The 19,954-nt window shown below is 45.3% G+C and overlaps 1 non-coding gene across 1 annotated transcript; it reads right to left on the bottom strand.

Annotated features, from left to right (window-relative positions):
• Nucleotides 1-15,269: 15,269 nt before the first annotated feature.
• On the bottom strand, nucleotides 15,270-15,340 carry TRNAG-CCC. Its single transcript has one exon. It is a non-coding gene; the product is annotated as a tRNA-Gly (tRNA).
• Nucleotides 15,341-19,954: the final 4,614 nt, after the last annotated feature.

The following is a 19,954-nucleotide window of genomic DNA, read 5'->3' as shown; positions in this document are numbered from 1 at the left end:
GCATGAGAAGAGGAGACCTACACGCGCGCTCCTCCTCCACGCCAGCCTCGTCACGACGCGCCGCGCCGCGGGTTGCGGGATTGAGCCGAGCCGAGGACAAAGCTATGCATGTTGTCTATATTTTTGCTGCTCGGGAAAAATTAATGAGTCATTAATTAATAATTAACGGACGCGTTAATTACTGAAGCGTTTCCGATTCTTTTGGATCGTGATGACTCGGACGTGGGGTTTACTCCCACGACCTACCCGGCCCGCACTATATAGTCAGGCAAACGTCTACCCTAGCCGCCGCCGCTTCGTATGGTTTCTCACCACCGTTCCAGTCCATTGCGCCGCCGATCAAGTCTTCTCCATCCCTCCTTTCGGCGTGCACCGGGAGAAGGGACAGCAGGCCTCCGGAACCCCGCCTCTCGTGATCCTGTACGGGAGAGGGGCGATCAGGTTTTTGGGGAGCGCACTCGCGCGACTGCTGGCAGCGACGACTTCGCGAACGACGACTTCTTCCCCGACCTCGGCAACCTCATCCTCGACGACATGGGCGACAACGTCAACACCGGCGGTGCTGCTCCCGCTGCACCGTACGTGGTTCTATCTTTCCTGTTCGAGATCGTGGTAGAATTCATGTTTCTAGTATGTGCCCTAGATGTGATCTGTTCATCTGCTATGCTAGTTCGCATGATTAGTTCAATCTCTGCTACTGTAGTCATGATTTATCTTCTGTTTATTCGGATTAAATCTCGTAGTAATTTGCTCATATTTCCATCAATCCAAAAACCTGATTATAGGCAATTTACTCTGAGTGGTTTTGCTGCGCATCTGAAGCCGCCTGCCTTTAAGGGGGCGCAATATAAGAGGTGGCGCACGAGAGCAGTCTACTGGTTTCAGACCATGGGTTGCTATGACGCCACTAAGGGCAAGCCTAAGGGCGATCTTAATCCAGCACAGCTGGAAGCTTTTGAGAAGATCGATACTCTCTTTAAAGGCGCTCTTCTGTGTGTTCTTGATGATTCCATTGTGGATTCGTATATGTCGTTTGACAACGACAAGGACATGTGGGCTGCGCTCGAGGCCAAGTTTGGTGCCTCGGACGCCGGTAGCAAGTTGTACGTCATGGAGCAATTCTATGACTACAAGATGACTGATGAGCGCTCTGTTATACAGCAGGCTCATGAGATACAGTCGCTCGCAAAAGAACTTGAGCACTTCAAGTGTGTGTTGCCGGACAAATTTGTTGCTGGAGGCATTATTGCCAAGCTTCCACCTTCGTGGTGTTGGGGAACATAGTAATTTCAAAAAAATTCCTACGCACACGCAAGATCATGGTGATGATACAACAACGAGAGGGGAGAGTGTTCGTCCACGTACCCTCGTAGACCGTAAGCGGAAGCGTTAGCACAACACGGTTGATGTAGTCGTACGTCTTCATGATCCGACCGATCCAAGCACCGAACGTACGGGGCCTCCGAGTTCAGCACACGTTCAGCTCGATGACGATCTCCGGCCCTCCGATCCAGCAAAGGCTCCGGAGATGAGTTCCGTCAGCACGACGGCGTGGTGACGATGATGATGTTCTACCGGCACAGGGCTTCGCCTAAACTCCGCGACGATATGACCGAGGTGGAATATGGTGGAAGGGGGCACCGCACACGGCTAAGGAACGATCCGTAGATCAACTTGTGTGTCTTTGAGGTGCCCCCTGCCCCCGTATATAAAGGAGCCAGGGGGGAGGAGGCGGCCGGCCTAGAGGGCGCGCCAAGGGGGGGAGTCCTACTCCCACCGGAAGTAGGACTCCCTCTTTCCAAGTAGGAGTAGGAGAAGGGGGAAAGAGGAGGAAGAGGGGAAGGAAAGGGGGGGCGCCGCCCTCCTTCCCTTGTCCTATTCGGACTAGGAGGGGGAGGGGCGCGCGGCCCCTTCCTGGCTCCTTCCCTCTTCTCCCTCGTGGCCCATGTAGGCCCATTAACCCCCCGGGGGGGTTCCGGTAACCTCCCGGTACTCCGGTAAAATGCCGTTTTTACCCGGAACCATTCCGATGTCCAAACATAGGCTTCCAATATATCAATCTTTATGTCTCGACCATTCCGAGACTCCTCGTCATGTCCGTGATCACATCCGGGACTCCGAACAAACTTTGGTACATCAAAACTTATAAACTCATAATAAAACTGTCATCGAAACGTTAAGCGTGCGGACCCTACGGGTTCGAGAACTATGTAGACATGACCTAAAACCATTCTCGGTCAATAACCAATAGCGGGACCTGGATGCCCATATTGGTTCCTACATATTCTACGAAGATCTTTATCGGTCAAACCGCATAACAACATACGTTGTTCCCTTTGTCATCGGTATGTTACTTGCCCGAGATTTGATCGTCGGTATCCAATACCTAGTTCAATCTCGTTACCGGCAAGTCTCTTTACTCGTTCTGTAATACGTCATCTCATAACTAACTCATTAGTTATAATGCTTGCAAGGCTTAAGTGATGAGTATTACCGAGAGGGCCCAGAGATACCTCTCCGATAATCGGAGTGACAAAACCTAATCTCGAAATACGCCAACTCAACATGTACCTTCGGAGACACCTGTAGTACTCCTTTATAATTACCCAGTTACGTTGTGACGTTTGGTAGTACCCAAAGTGTTCCTCCGGTAAACGGGAGTTGCATAATTCTCATAGTTACAGGAACATGTATAAGTCATGAAGAAAGCAATAGCAGAATACTAAACGATCAAGTGCTAAGCTAACGGGATGGGTCATGTCAATCACATCATTCTCCTAATGATGTGATCTCATTAATCAAATGACAACACATGTCTATGGTTAGGAAACATAACCATCTTTGATCAATGAGCTAGTCAAGTAGAGGCATACTAGTGACTATATGTTTGTCTATGTATTCACACATGTATCATGTTTCCGGTTAATACAATTCTAGCATGAATAATAAACATTTATCATGATATGAGGAAATAAATAATAATTTTATTATTGCCTCTAGGGAATATTTCCTTCAGTCTCCCACTTGCACTAGAGTCAATAATCTAGATTACATAGTAATGATTCTAACACCCATGGAGTCTTGGTGCTGATCATGTTTTGCTCGTGAGAGAGGCTTAGTCAACGGGTCTGCAACATTCAGATCCGTATGTATCTTGCAAATCTCTATGTCTCCCACTTCGACTTGGTCCCGAATGGAATTGAAGCGTCTCTTGATGTGCTTGGTCCTCTTGTGAAATCTGGATTCCTTTGCCAAGGCAATTGCACCAGTATTGTCACAAAAGATCTTCATTGGTACCGATGCACTAGGTATGACACCTAGATCGGAAATGAACTCCTTCATGCAGACTCCTTCATTTGCTGCTTCAGAAGCAGCTATGTACTCCGCTTCACATGTAGATTCCGCCACGACGCTTTGTTTAGAACTGCACCAACTTACACCTCCACCGTTTAATATAAACACGTATCCGGTTTGCGATTTAGAATCGTCTGGATCAGTGTCAAAGCTTGCATCGATGTAACCTTTTACGACTAGCTCTTTGTCACCTCCATATACGAGAAACATATCCTTAGTCCTTTTCAGGTATTTCAGGATGTTCTTGACCGCTGTCCAGTGATCCACTCCTGGATTACTTTGGTACCTTCCTGCCAAGCTTATTGCTAAGCATACGTCAGGTCTGGTACACAACATTGCATACATGATAGAGCCTATGGCTGAAGCATAGGAAACATCTTTCATTTTCTCTCTATCTTCTGATGTGGTCGGGCATTGAGTCTGACTCAACTTCACACCTTGTAGCACAGGCAAGAATCCTTTATTTGCCTGATCCATTTTGAACTTTTTCAAAATTTTGTCAAGGTATGTGCTTTGTGAAAGTCCTATTAAGCGTTTTGATCTAACTCTATAGATCTTGATGCCCAATATATAAGCAGCTTCACCGAGGTCTTTCATTGAAAAACTTTTATTCAAGTATCCCTTTATGCTATCCAGAAATTCTATATCATTTCCAATTAACAATATGGCATCTACATATAAAACTAGAAATGCTACAGAGCTCCCACTCACTTTCTTGTAAATACAGGCTTCTTCAAAAGTCTGTATAAAACCATATGCTTTGATCACACTATCAAAGCGTTTATTCCAACTCCGAGATGCTTGCACCAGTCCATAAATGGAACGCTGGAGCTTGCACACTTTGTTAGCACCTTTTGGATCAACAAAACCTTCCGGCTGCATCATATACAACTCTTCTTCTAGAAATCCATTCAAGAATGCAGTCTTGACATCCATTTGCCAAATTTCATAATCATGAAATGCAGCAATAGCTAACATGATTCGGACAGACTTAAGCATCGCCACGGGTGAGAAAGTCTCATCGTAGTCAACCCCTTGAACTTGTCGAAAACCTTTCGCAACAAGTCGAGCTTTATAGACAGTTACATTTCCATCAGCGTCAGTCTTCTTCTTAAAGATCCATTTATTCTCAATGGCTTGCCGATCATTGGGCAAGTCAACCAAAGTCCATACTTTGTTTTCATACATGGATCCTATCTCAGATTTCATGGCCTCTAGCCATTTTGCGGAATCTGGGCTCATCATCGCTTCCTCATAGTTCGTAGGTTCATCATGGTCAAGTAACATGACTTCTAGAATAGGATTACCGTACCACTCTGGTGCGGATATTACTCTGGTAGACCTACGAGGTTCAGTAGAAACTTGATCTGAAGTTTCATGATCAATATCATTAGCTTCCTCACTGATTGGTGTAGTTGTCACAGGAACCGGTTCTTGTGATGAACTACTTTCCAATAAGGGAGTAGATACAGTTATCTCATCAAGTTCTACTTTCCTCCCACTCACTTCTTTCGAGAGAAACTCCTTCTCTAGAAAGGATCCGAATTTAGCAACGAAAATCTTGCCCTCAGATCTGTGATAGAAGGTGTACCCAATAGTCTCCTTTGGGTATCCTATGAAGACACATTTCTCCTATTTGGGTTCGAGCTTATCTGGTTGAAGTTTCTTCACATAAGTATCGCAACCCCAAACTTTAAGAAACGACAACTTTGGTTTCTTGCCAAACCACAGTTCATAAGGTGTCGTCTCAACAGATTTTGATGGTGCCCTATTTAATGTGAATGCGGCCGTCTCTAAAGCATAACCCCAAAACGATAGCGGTAAATCAGTAAGAGACATCATAGATCGCACCATATCAAGTAAAGTACGATTACGACGTTCGGACACACCATTTCGTTGTGGTGTTCCAGGTGGCGTGAGTTGCGAGACTATCCCGCATTGTTTCAAGTGTAGACCAAACTCGTAACTCAAATATTCTCCTCCACGATCAGAACGTAGAAACTTTATTTTCTTGTTACGATGATTTTCCACTTCACTCTGAAATTCTTTGAACTTTTCAAATGTTTCAGACTTGTGTTTCATTAAGTAGATATACCCATATCTGCTTAAATCATCTGTGAAGGTGAGAAAATAACGATATCCGCCACGAGCCTCAACATCCATTGGACCATATACATCTGTATGTATGATTTCCAACAAATCTGTTGCTCTCTCCATAGTACCAGAGAACGGCGTTTTAGTCATCTTGCCCATAAGGCACGGTTCGCAAGTACCAAGTGATTCATAATCAAGTGATTCCAAAAGCCCATCAGTATGGAGTTTCTTCATGCGTTTTACACCGATATGACCTAAACGGCAGTGCCACAAATAAGTTGCACTATCATTATCAACTCTGCATCTTTTGGTTTCAACACTATGAATATGTGTATCACTACTATCGAGATTCAATAAAAATAGACCACTCTTCAAGGGTGCATGACCATAAAAGATATTACTCATATAAATAGAACAACCATTATTCTCTGATTTAAATGAATAACCGTCTCGCATCAAACAAGATCCAGATATAATGTTCATGCTCAACGCTGGCACCAAATAACAATTATTTAGGTCTAATACTAATCCCGATGGTAGATGTAGAGGTAGCGTGCCGACTGCGATCACATCGAATTTGGAACCATTTCCCACGCGCATCATCACCTCGTCCTTAGCTAATCTTCGCTTAATCCGTAGTCCCTGTTTCGAGTTGCAAATATTAGCAACAGAACCGGTATCAAATACCCAGGTGCTACTGCGAGCATTAGTAAGGTACACATCAATAACATGTATATCACATATACCTTTGTTCACTTTGCCATCCTTCTTATCCGCCAAATACTTGGGGCAGTTCCGCTTCCAGTGTCCAGTCTGCTTGCAGTAGAAGCACTCAGTTTCAGGCTTAGGTCCAGACTTGGGTTTCTTCTCTTGAGCAGCAACTTGCTTGCCGTTCTTTTTGAAGTTCCCCTTTTTCTTCCCTTTGCCCTTCTTCTTGAAACTAGTGGTTTTGTTAACCATCAACACTTGATGCTCCTTCTTGATTTCTACCTCCGCGGCTTTCAGCATCGCGAAGAGCTCGGGAATAGTCTTGTTCATCCCTTGCATATTATAGTTCATCACGAAGCTCTTGTAGCTTGGTGGCAGTGATTGGAGAATTCTGTCAATGACACTATCATCAGGAAGATTAACTCCCAGTTGAATCAAGTGATTATTATACCCAGACATTTTGAGTATGTGTTCACTGACAGAACTATTCTCCTCCATCTTGCAGCTATAGAACTTATTGGAGACTTCATATCTCTCAATCCGGGCATTTGCTTGAAATATTAACTTCAACTCCTGGAACATCTCATATGCTCCATGACGTTCAAAACGTCGTTGAAGGCCCGGTTCTAAGCCGTAAAGCATGGCAGACTGAACTATAGAGTAGTCATCAGCTTTGCTCTGCCAGATGTTCTTAACGTCGTCAGTTGCATCAGCAGCAGGCCTGGCACCCAGCGGTGCTTCTAGGACGTAACTTTTCTGTGCAGCAATGAGGATAATCCTCAGGTTACGGACCCAGTCCGTGTAATTGCTACCATCATCTTTCAACTTTGCTTTCTCAAGGAACGCATTAAAATTCAACGGAACAACATCACGAGCCATCTATCTACAAACAAACATAGACAAGCAACATACTATCAGGTACTAAGTTCATGATAAATTTAGGTTCAATTAATCATATTACTTAAGAACTCCCACTTAGACAGACATCTCTCTTGTCATCTAAGTGATCACGTGATCCAAATCAACTAAACCATGTCCGATCATCACGTGAGATGGAGTAGTTTCAATGGTGAACATCGCTATGTTGATCATATCTACTATATGATTCACGCTCGACCTTTCGGTCTCCGTGTTCCGAGGCCATATCTGTATATGCTAGGCTCGTCAAGTATAACCTGAGTATTCCGCGTGTGCAACTGTTTTGCACCCGTTGTATTTGAACGTAGAGCCTATCACACCCGATCATCACGTGGTGTCTCAGCATGAAGAACTTTCGCAACGGTGCATACTCAGGGAGAACACTTCTTGATAATTTAGTGAGAGATCATCTTAAAATGCTACCGTCAATCAAAGCAAGATAAGATGCATAAAGGATAAACATCACATGCAATCAATATAAGTGATATGATATGGTCATCATAATCTTGTGCTTGTGATCTCCATCTTCGAAGCACCGTCATGATCACCATCGTCACCGGCGCTACACCTTTATCTCCATCGTAGCATCGTTGTCGTTATGCCATCTATTGCTTCTACGACTATCTCTACCGCTTAGTGATAAAGTAAAGCAATTACAGGGCGTTTGCATTTCATACAATAAAGCGACAACCATATGGCTCCTGCCAGTTGCCGATAACTTCGGTTACAAAACATGATCATCTCATACAATAAAATATAGCATCACGTCTTGACCATATCACATCACAACATGCCCTGCAAAAACAAGTTAGACGTCCTCTACTTTGTTGTTGCAAATTTTACGTGCCTGCTACGGGCTTAGCAAGAACCGTTCTTACCTACGCATCAAAAACCACAACGATAGTTCGTCAAGTTGGTGCTGTTTTAACCTTCGCAAGGACCGGGCGTAGCCACACTCGATTCAGCTAAAGTGAGAGAGACAGACACCCGCCAATCACCTTTAAGCACGAGTGCTCGTAACGGTTAAACCAGTCTCGCGTAAGCGTACGCGTAATGTCGGTCCGGGCCGCTTCATCTCACAATACCACCGAACCAAAGTATGACATGCTGGTAAGCAGTATGACTTGTATCGCCCACAACTCACTTGTGTTCTACTCGTGCATATAACATCAACGCATAAAACCTGGCTCGGATGCCACTGTTGGGGAACGTAGTAATTTCAAAAAATTTCCTACGCACACGCAAGATCATGGTGATGATACAGCAACGAGAGGGGAGAGTGTTCGTCCACGTACCCTCGTAGACCATAAGCGGAAGCGTTAGCACAACGTGGTTGATGTAGTCTTACGTCTTCACGATCCGACCGATCCAAGCACCGAACGTACAGGGCCTCCGAGTTCAGCACACGTTCAGCTCGATGACGATCTCCGGCCCTCCGATCCAGCAAAGGCTCCGGAGATGAGTTCCGTCAGCACGACGGCGTGGTGACGATGATGATGTTCTACCGGCGCAGGGCTTCGCCTAAACTCCGCGACGATATGACTGAGGTGGAATATGGTGGAAGGGGGCACCGCACACGGCTAAGGAACGATCCATAGATCAACTTATGTGTCTTTGGGGTGCCCCCCGCCCCCGTATATAAAGGAGCCAGGGGGAGGAGGCGGCCGGCCTAGAGGGCGCGCCAAGGGGAGGAGTCCTACTCCCACTGGAAGTAGGACTCCCTCTTTCCAAGTAGGAGTAGGAGAAGCGGGAAAGAGGAGGAAGAGGGGAAGGAAAGGGGGGCGCCGCCCCCTTCCCTTGTCCTATTCGGACTAGGAGGGGGAGGGGCGCGCGGCCCCTTCCTGGCTCCTTCCCTCTTCTCCCTCGTGGCCCATGTAGGCCCATTAACCCCCCGGGGGGTTCCGGTTACCTCCCGGTACTCCGGTAAAATGCCGTTTTTACCCGGAACCATTCCGATGTCCAAACATAGGCTTCCAATATATCAATATTTATGTCTCGACCATTCCGAGACTCCTCGTCATGTCCGTGATCACATCCAGGACTCCGAACAAACTTCAGTACATCAAAACTTATAAACTCATAATAAAACTGTCATCGAAACGTTAAGCGTGCGGACCCTACGGGTTCGAGAACTATGTAGACATGACCTAAAACCATTCTCGGTCAATAACCAATAGCGGGACCTGGATGCCCATATTGGTTCCTACATATTCTACGAAGATCTTTATCGGTCAAACCGCATAACAACATACGTTGTTCCCTTTGTCATCGTATGTTACTTGCCCGAGATTTGATCGTCGGTATCCAATACCTAGTTCAATCTCGTTACCGGCAAGTCTCTTTACTCGTTTTGTAATACGTCATCTCATAACTAACTCATTAGTTATAATGCTTTCAAGGCTTAAGTGATGAGTATTACCGAGAGGGCCCAGAGATACCTCTCCGATAATCGGAGTGACAAAACCTAATCTCGAAATACGCCAACTCAACATGTACCTTCGGAGACACCTGTAGTACTCCTTTATAATCACCCAGTTACGTTGTGACGTTTGGTAGTACCCAAAGTGTTCCTCCGGTAAACGGGAGTTGCATAATTCTCATAGTTACAGGAACATGTATAAGTCATGAAGAAAGCAATAGCAGAATACTAAACGATCAAGTGCTAAGCTAACGGGATGGGTCATGTCAATCACATCATTCTCCTAATGATGTGATCTCATTAATCAAATGACAACACATTTCTATGGTTAGGAAACATAACCATCTTTGATCAATGAGCTAGTCAAGTAGAGGCATACTAGTGACTATATGTTTGTCTATGTATTCACACATGTATCATGTTTCCGGTTAATACAATTCTAGCATGAATAATAAACATTTATCATGATATGAGGAAATAAATAATAACTTTATTATTGCCTCTAGGGCATATTTCCTTCACGTGGAACAATTTTGCTACTTCCCTGAAACATAATAGACAGGAGTTTTCCGTGGCGGATCTCATTGGTACTCTTGATGTTGAAGAGAAGGCGAGAGCAAAGGACACACGTGCTCGAGTTGCCGAGGGAGCTTCTAGTGCCCACATGGTACAGAAGAAGAACTTCCAGCCCAATAAGTTCAAAAACAACAAGAACAAAACTCAGGGGAAAGGCAAGTTTGATACAAAGAACAACCCATCACATTCTACCAACTTCAAGAAGAATTCTCATAAGAAGGGGAAGGGACTTTGCCATGTCTGCGGTGATCCTAATCACTGGGCTCCGAAGTGTCCTAACCGCTTTGAGGAGCGCAAACATAAGAAGGGCGGCAAGTCCGCTAATGTTGTCATCGGTGATACTAATATGAAGGAATCAGGGTACGGTATTTTTCCTACCATCCTTTCAGTATTTCAATCCCCTAATTGGTTAATTGACACCGGTGCCAATGTACGTGTTTGTGCTGACGCCTCCATGTTTTCTTCTTACCAGGCCACAGGGACTTCTCCCGTGCTGATGGGGAACGGGTCACATGCCATCGTTCGAGGTGTTGGTACGGTCGATCTGAAGTTTACTTCAGGGAAGACCGTGCGTCTGAAGAACGTTCATCATGTGCCGTCCATCAATAAAAATCTCGTTAGCGGTTCCCGTTTATGTCGAGATGGTTTTAAGTTGGTTTTTGAGTCCAATAAAGTTGTAATTTCCAAGTGTGGACAATTTGTTGGAAAAGGCTATGAGTGCGGAGGCTTGTTCCGCCTATCTTTGTCAGATATTTGCACTAAAGTTATTAATAATGTTTGCCACAATAATGAGTCAGATATTTGGCATGCACGACTTTGTCATATTAACTTTGGTTGCATGACGCGGCTAGCCAATATGAATTTAATTCCGAAAATCTCTACTGTCAAAGGCTCTAAGTGCCAAGTATGTGTGCAAGCTAAACAACCTCGCAAGTCCCATAAGACTGCAGAGGCAAGAGACTTGGCGCCACTAGAGCTTATACATTCTGATCTCTGTGAGATGAATGGCGTGTTGACAAAAGGTGGAAAGAGATATTTCATGACGTTGATTGATGACTCCACTAGATATTGTTATGTGTATCTTCTGAAATCAAAAGATGAGGCTTTAACTTTCTTCAAAAACTATAAAGCTGAGGCAGAGAACCAACTTGATCGAAAAATTAAACGGCTTAGGTCCGATCGTGCTGGAGAGTATTTTTTCCAATGAATTTGATCTGTTTTGTGCGGAACATGGTATAATCCATGAGAGGACGCCTCCCTACTCACCTCAGTCTAATGGGGTGGCCGAAAGAAAGAACCAAACTCTAATTGATTTGGTTAACGCCATGTTAGACACATCGGGTCTTTCCAAGGAATGGTGGGGGAGGCGTTAATGACCGCGTGTCATGTCCTAAACCGAGTTCCCACAAAGCATAAGACCATGACTCCATTTGAGGAATGGGAAAGGAAAAGGTTGAAACTCTCTTACCTACGTTCTTGGGGTTGTTTGGCGAAAGTCAATATACCAATTCCCAAGAAGCGCAAGCTTGGACCAAAAACCGTGGATTGTGTTCTTCTGGGCTATGCTTTTCATAGCATTGGCTATAGATTTTTGATAATAAAATCTGAGGTACCCGACATGCATGTTGGTAAGATTATGGAGTCTAATGATGCAACTTTCTTTGAGGACATATTTCCTATGAAGGATATGTCAAGTTCATCAAATCAGGAGATACCTATTCCATCTAGTGAGGAACTCACTGTAATCCTTGAACCCACCATTGCGGTGGAACACGTTGAGAATCCTGTTGAGGGTGACAATGAAAATCTTGTAAGGAGTAAGAGACAGAGGACTGCAAAGTCCTTTGGTGATGATTTCATTGTGTACCTTGTGGATGACACACCCAGGACTATTTCAAAAGCCTATGCATCTCCTGATGCTGACTACTGGAAGGAAGTTGTTCGTAGCGAGATAGATTCCATCTTAGCTAACGGGACCTGGGAGATCACTGACCGTCCTTACGGGTGCAAACCTGTAGGATGTAAGTGGGTGTTCAAGAAGAAGCTTAGACCTGATGGTACGACTGAAAAGTACAAGGCACGGCTTGTGGCTAAGGGTTATACCCAGAAAGAAGGTGAAGACTTCTTTGATACTTACTCACCCGTGGCTAGACTGGCCATAATTCGGGTGCTACTATCACTGGTTGCCTCACATGGTCTTCTCGTTCATCAAATGGACGTTAAGACGGCTTTCCTCAATGGAGAGTTGAAGGAGGAAATTTACATGGATCAGCCAGATGGTTTTGTAGTACCTGGTCAAGAAGGAAAGGTGTGCAAGTTATTAAAGTCTTTATATGGCCTTAAGCAAGCTCCTAAGGAGTGGCATGAGAAGTTTGAAAGAACATTAACTGCTGCCGGCTTTGTAGTAAATGATGGTGACAAGTGTGTGTACTATCGCCATGGTGGGGGCGAAGGAGTTATTCTTTGTCTGTATGTCGACGACATATTGATCTTTGGAACCAAACTTGATTTAATCAAGGAGGTTAAGGATTTCTTATCTCGCTGTTTTGAGATGAAGGATCTAGGAGTAGCTGATGTTATCTTAAACATCAAGCTGTTGAGAGATGAGAATGGTGGGATCACACTGCTTCAGTCTCACTATGTGGAAAAGTTTTTGAGTCATTTTGGGTATAGCCACTGCACGCCTTCTCCAACTCCATATGATGCTAGTGTGTTGCTCCGAAAGAATCGACGGATTGCTAGAGATCAACTGAGGTATTCTCAGATTATTGGCTCGCTTATGTATTTGGCGAGTGCCACGAGGCCTGACATCTCTTTTGCTGTGAGCAAGCTGAGTCGGTTTGTGTCAAAACCGGGAGATGATCATTGGCGTGCGCTTGAGAGAGTTATGCGCTACTTGAAGGGCACTGCGAGCTATGGGATTCACTACACCGGGTATCCAAGGGTACTGGAGGGTTATAGTGACTCGAACTGGATATCTGATGCTGATGAGATTAAGGCCACAAGTGGTTATGTTTTTACACTTGGTGGTGGCGCTGTTTCCTGGAAGTCTTGCAAGCAGACCATCTTAACGAGGTCAACTATGGAAGCAGAACTCACAGCATTAGACACTGCCACTGTTGAAGCAGAGTGGCTTCGTGAGCTATTGATGGACTTACCTATGGTTGAAAAACCAATACCCCCTATCCTGATGAACTGTGATAATCAAACTGTGATCGTCAAGATAAAAAGTTCTAAGGACTATGAAGTCCTCAAGGCATGTGAAGAGGAGATTAAAATCTGTCAGGAAACTGAGGAACTCCGGAGTTATTACGTTGGATTATATCCAAACGTCGAAAAACTTGGCAGATCCCTTCACAAAGGGTCTATCACGTAATGTGATAGATAATGCATCGATGGAGATGGGTTTGAGACCCACCGCATGAGTTGTCCATAGTGGTAACCCACTCTATGTGATCGGAGATCCCGTGAAGTAGAAGTGGGAGACAAGTTGTTGGTCAGCTGAGAGGAGAGTATCCTTATTTTAATTATCCCACTCCGTGAAGATGCAATACTCTCCTGATCTGCATGGCAGGTTGATATCTATCTTAATGTGTTCCAAGTGGCTTATTTGAGTAAGCAGAGATGTTGTCCTGCAGAGCATCTCCTGAGGAACACACCTATATGAATTTGACTGTTAACGTCGCAGTCTGTGAGAAGTGGGTGCTCTCTAATAAATTCATGAAAGGACCTGGAGTACGACGTATACGCTCCACCCGTGGGGAAGCCTTGCGGCAGCCCAGTACCGTTCAAGAATTTGTGTGAAACTAGTCTCGCAGAAAACTTGTAGTTCAAGGCATAGTCCACTATTCAAGTTGTGATCTAGTGTAGCATAAATCTCTAAGTGGAAGTTCAACTTCAAAGTCTCCACTAAGCACCGGTATGTAAACAATGTTTTGGAACCAAATGGTGAAATGTGCCAATGAGACTTTGTGGGGGATTGTTGGAATTTGCTAGTGGGCTTTTGGCCCAAAGCCCAACTAAAATTCTGAAATTCTCTTGGCCCATTCATGCACACATGTGAGTGGAGTGAGTGAGGCTAAAGTTTAGTCCCACCTCATAAGTTGAGAGAGAGTTGTACCTCCTTATAAGGTGAGCTCTCCTGCCACTTGTATGAGCATGAGAAGAGGAGACCTACACGCGCGCTCCTCCTCCTCGCTTGCCTCGCCACGCCACGCCTCATCACGACGCGCCGCGGGTTGCGGGATTGAGCCGAGCCGAGGACAGAGCTATGCACGTTGTCTATATTTTTGCTGCTCAGGAAAAATTAATGAGTCATTAATTAATAATTAACGGACGCGTTAATTACTGAAGCGTTTCCGATTCTTTTGGATCGTGACGACTCGGACGTGGGGTTTACTCCCACGACCTACCCGGCCCGCACTATATAGTCAGGCAGACGTCTACCCTAGCCGCCGCCGCTTTGTATGGTTTCTCACCACCGTTCCAGTCCATTGCGCCGCCGATCAAGTCTTCTCCATCCCTCCTTTCGGCGTGCACCGGGAGAAGGGACAGCAGGCCTCCGGAACCCCGCCTCTCGTAATCCTGTACGGGAGAGGGGCGATCAGGTTTTTGGGGAGCGCACTCGCGCGACTGCTGGCAGCGACAACTTCGCGAACGACGACTTCTTCCCCGACCTCGGCAACCTCATCCTCGACGACATGGGCGACAACGTCAACGCCGGCGGTGCTGCTCCCGCTGCACCGTACATGATTCTATCTTTCCTGTTCGAGATCGTGGTAGAATTCATGTTTCTAGTATGTGCCCTAGATGTGATCTGTTCATCTGCTATGCTAGTTCGCATGATTAGTTCAATCTCTGCTACTGTAGTCATGATTTATCTTCTGTTTATTCGGATTAAATCTCGTAGTAATTTGCTCATATTTCCATCAATATATACAGTATAAATCTTGCAAGGGTTGCTAGATGGGGTCTTTCTTTGCTGCTGCTTCTGAGACCAGGATTATTATTGGCTGGCATTATTTTTCTGCAAGGCTGCTGTTGCATGTCTTTGTGTTTTTGTTCATCATATAGTGGAACCTGATCTTGTTCCTTATATCTGGATGAAGATTTGTACTTCCTCTGTTTTAAAATAGATGATCCACCTCTAGTATAGACGTATAAAAGAACTTAAACTTATATAAAAAAAGAAAAAAAGAAGTGCGCATCCAGGGAATCGAACCCTGGTCAGTACCGTGGGAGGGTACTATGATACCACTACACCAGATGCGCTTTCATGCTGTTCCTGTTTTGGTTTAAGTAAATTTTTATTCTAGAGCACTCGGACCTGCAAAGAAATAAAAAATTATATTATTGGAGAAGTGGGGTATCGATCCCCATACCTCTCGCATGCTAAGCGAGCGCTCTACCATCTGGGCTACATCCCCTTTTGTGATGCTGTTAGTAATATAAGAACTTATGTAAGCAATGTAAGGTCAATGCAAGAACCATGTTAACCAAAGCAGGTGCCAAACTGGAAATGGAAACCCATTTTTCGTTCAAGGCACATTTACGATTATATGACAATTGGCCGTTTGGACCGCTATAAAAACCTACGGTGATTATTACCTGATTTTAAAGCCTTCAATAGTATATATGCTACGAGGAAGATAAGAGACAAGTAAGACCAAATGTGTTCTTTATCGAATTATACAGGGCCAACACAGCCCTTAAGGGGAGACGCCAGTGAATAGTTGCGTCCTTTGCCAGGTTCTACCTACTCTTGAAGGTTCCATGCAAATATGGATTAATCATAACTAAAATGGGCTAATCCACCCTCCTACTCTAACTAAAATGGGCTAACCATAACTAAAATGGAAACATGTAATTATGTAAACATCATAAAACCGTACCGACCTTTGTGTTTAGTTCAAATATACTTAAAAAGGGAAAATACAAAATGTTCACCTTGATCGAAGTCAAATTCTATTAAGCAAACCAGAGTACTAACACACCTGAGAAATAAAAGAAACTACGTCGAAGTCCCCATGGGCTAACCATCTTAATCCTCTTGAACAAGACAACACGCAGCGGCATGCCGCTCCAATGCTAGAGCTAGCCAGCTTATCGATGTTGACCGCGGACAGGAAGTCATGAAGACGACACGGTAATGTCAGCCAGTGCCCCAGAGAAGAAGCTATCATTGCCTGAAGAGCTGCAGATCCAAGGGCCTAACCTCCAATATTTCTCACAGGTCACATGGGAACCCCGAAGGCCTTAGTGAAGTAACGTAGATGAGGTGGGAGGACCAAACTGCAAAGGGAAACTGCCACATGAACAAACCAGGAAAATTGTAATTTCACCGGGCATAAGGTCGCATCGATGTGGCGTAAACGAGGTGGGATGGTCAAACAGAAGTCACAATGCCAACAGACCCTGCAAACCATAAGCCCAGCAGGTAAAAGGTCCAGCAGGAAAAAAAAACCCGCCATCGAGACATCGATAACACCATCGAGATGGGAAGGATCCAAGAGACCTTATTCACCGGATCGGAAAAAACATACAACGATTTATCTATTGTGTGTGGGGTGGAACGCGAGGGCACCTTTCATGCGCTTTGCAGACGCCCTCAATTTCTATCTGTGGCAGAAGAATGGAACCCGACTTTGAATTAACGAAGTCATCAACCCGTCAAGAATTCCATCGGGGCACAGAACTAACAAGAGAAAAAAGTATATATGATAGATACAAGGTGCTTACAAACAATCCAAAGACTACTACAATACAAGCATACCAAGAAAGAACAGAAACACTCCAAAATGAAAGCACTTAACCCTATGGCTATCCTTTTATGCCGCTGAAGAGGACTCCCTCCTCTTGTCCCGGCTCGAAGGATGCCACATCGTTGACATAGACAGAGGTTTACACTAGAAACCGAATAAGCCATATGCTGCCAGGAAGCACAGGAGGCACTAGTAGAAAAACACCTATTAGACCCGGTTCGTAAGGGCCTTTAGTCCCGGTTCATGAACTGGGACTAATAGGTCGTTACTAATGCCTCCCCCCTTTAGTCCCGGTTCTAACACGAACCGGGACAGATGGTCCTCCACGTGGTCGGTGCGCCGAGCCCAGGCAGGGTGGGCTTTGGTCCCGGTTGGTGGCACCAACCGGGACCAAAAGGCATCCACGCGTCAGCATTCCAGTGGCTGGGATTTTTGTTTTTTTTGAAAGAGGGGAGGGGGGGTTGGAGGTTTTGGGGGTTAATTTAGGTGTTTCATATATTGTGTTAGCTAGCTAATTAATAGAGAGAAGTGTCCTTTCTTATGTCCGTGCTTGGTCGACGCTACGTACTATATACATATAGCCCTCGACACGCTAGCTAGTAAGAAAATGAAGGGAACCATCGAGTACAGAAATTCGTCATCCATACCGAGAGAAATGATTGATCGACCTCTCCTTCTCCGAGAGATTGGTCGAACAACAAGTTTTCGTATCATGTACGTCCGACGCTACTGGCTACATACATGTACAATATATAAGATCTCTCAATTACAGTCCCCTAGCATTTGAAATCAAGTTCCACATGGTATTCTCCGGCTTTATTGATGACGTGGTCAAGAAAGAATCCCGCCAATTCCTCTTGAATTGCTTTCATGCGATCTGGTTCTAGGAGTTCATTCCGCATCTGCCACGTCTAATTTGAAGAAGGGGGTTAATTAATACATATATATGAATGAAACTCAACAGAAATAATGGTGTAATAAAATGAAATTGTGAATATTATTAATTGCTTACGCACTTCATATTGTCTTTGAGAGTAGCCCCGCTTGTTTTTCAAAGTCCGGTGTGGATGAACTCGCACGTAGTATCCACAAAAATCATTCCCTTGTTCCTGCCACAAGCACTTTACGAGAAATAGAGGTCAATCAAACTGATAATGAAGCATTATAAATGGCATTAATGAAAGTATAGCTATAGAATCAACGGGAGATGCGCACAACTAGCTAGCCAGTAGTACTTACTTTCGGGTATGTATATCGCAGCTCCTTCAACGACGACATCCATCTTGATCTTGTGATCATCGACGACATCCGCAACATGCAACTCCAATATTATCTTCTCCTCCTCAATTTTTCTAATTTTTTCCTTCAACAAATTGTTTTCTTCTTCAACTAAATTTAACCTCTCAACAATAGGGTCGGTTGGAATTTCCGGTTCAACAACCTCCTAGATAAATAAAATCTATGTCACGTTGGTCGGCATAATTGTCATAAACAATAAATGAACCAATAGTTATGAAAAGATAATATATACCACATCCGAATCATAGACAGGACGTGGGCCGACTGGGGCAGATACCAAAACCATCGCACTATATAAGATGCAATAATAAAAGTAAGAAAATTATACAAGTATCTATATAAACATACAAGTAAGAATATTTTTTTTCCTTTCAGAAAGAAGATAAGAACAAAAGGCTCACCACGGGGGTGCCGGTGACGAGATCGGCGCGGGCGATCGACGGCAGTGAAGACGGGGACGGGACGTGACGGACCTCTAAACCTAGACAAATATTGAGGAAACTGGAGCTTGGAGGTCGAGCTTGGTGAGGAGAAAGCTTAAGTAGTGTGGCTCGGGCATTCCATCGAACACCTCGTGTGCATAGGAGGTGAGCTAGAGCACCACAAAACTCTCCCCTCGCCGGCCACGAAAAACAGAGCACTGGGAGTGCTCTGCTCGCGGGCGAGGGATATATATATAGGCAACTAATTGGTCCTGGTTGGTGGCTTGAACCGGGACTAAAGGGCAGCCTTTGGTCCCGGTTCATTCCACCAACCGGGACCAATGGTGGTGGGCCAGGAGCGAGGCCCATTGGTCCCGGTTCTTCCCCCCAACCGGGACCAAAAGGTCCAGACGAACCGGGACCAATGGCCCACGTGGCCCGGCCGGCCCCCGGGGCTAACGAACCGGGTCCAATGCCCCCATTGGTCCCAGTTCTGGATTGAACCGGGACTAATGGGCTGGCCGGGCCTGGACCATTGCCCCCTTTTCTACTAGTGAGGGTCCAGCAAAACATCCTTTGCAAATCAAGAACTCCACACTAGATAGATCTCGCCCACAGCCACATGAGAGACTCAAATTGCCGAATGGAGATGATGCGAACCTGAGAAGACACAATGCTAGTAGAACGGCAACCAAGAGGACATGAACCAGCCTTAATGGAACACTAAGCTACCAACATCCTTGACACGACACTATGGTCGTAGAGGGGAAACCTCTCCCCTCTTACCTAAGCTCGAAGGCGACGACCTTCCAACGAACAGGGCCGCAAGAAGGGAACACCAGATACCAAAGCACACCAATTCCACCATGTAGCTGGTTTGATCATGGCAATAGACAATCTACAACATCAACCTCCAAAAACGCACCAACTCAAACACTGACTCCTATATTCTACATACGAAGCCTCCAAGGAGGGGAACAATGCTGGAGTGTTCTCGTCGTTCAATGTACAACCAAGATTTTCACCCAAGGAGCGGGAATGCAAGGTGGGGATACTAGTACCTTGACGACACCTTCAAGAGGAGAAGTGGCGCCTGTAGCACCGATAGATTGTTGTGGTCATCATTGCCTGTCATAATATTCCACCCACCATGATCCCCAAGACCTCCCTCCGACCACTATCTTTAACCGACGAGCATCCAAAGTCCAAATCTGGGGGAAGGACAATAACACACAAACTGCAATTGACCTCTTTCTGGAAGGTGCCTAGCCAACGAAGAACTAGAGCACCACACCTCCAATCACTGGCTCCTAGCCGACCACGGAGGCCGAAAAAGCCGGTTGAAACACCGGCAGCAAGCCCCATCGCAAGGACGTTGCCGTCGTCACCACCTGGGGCCGTTG

Source organism: Triticum dicoccoides, chromosome 4A (assembly GCF_002162155.2).
Source record: "Triticum dicoccoides isolate Atlit2015 ecotype Zavitan chromosome 4A, WEW_v2.0, whole genome shotgun sequence".
NCBI classification, from domain to species: domain Eukaryota; kingdom Viridiplantae; phylum Streptophyta; class Magnoliopsida; order Poales; family Poaceae; genus Triticum; species Triticum dicoccoides.
Note: the sequence above shows the minus strand (reverse complement) of the source record. Positions and strands in the feature narration are given on the sequence as shown.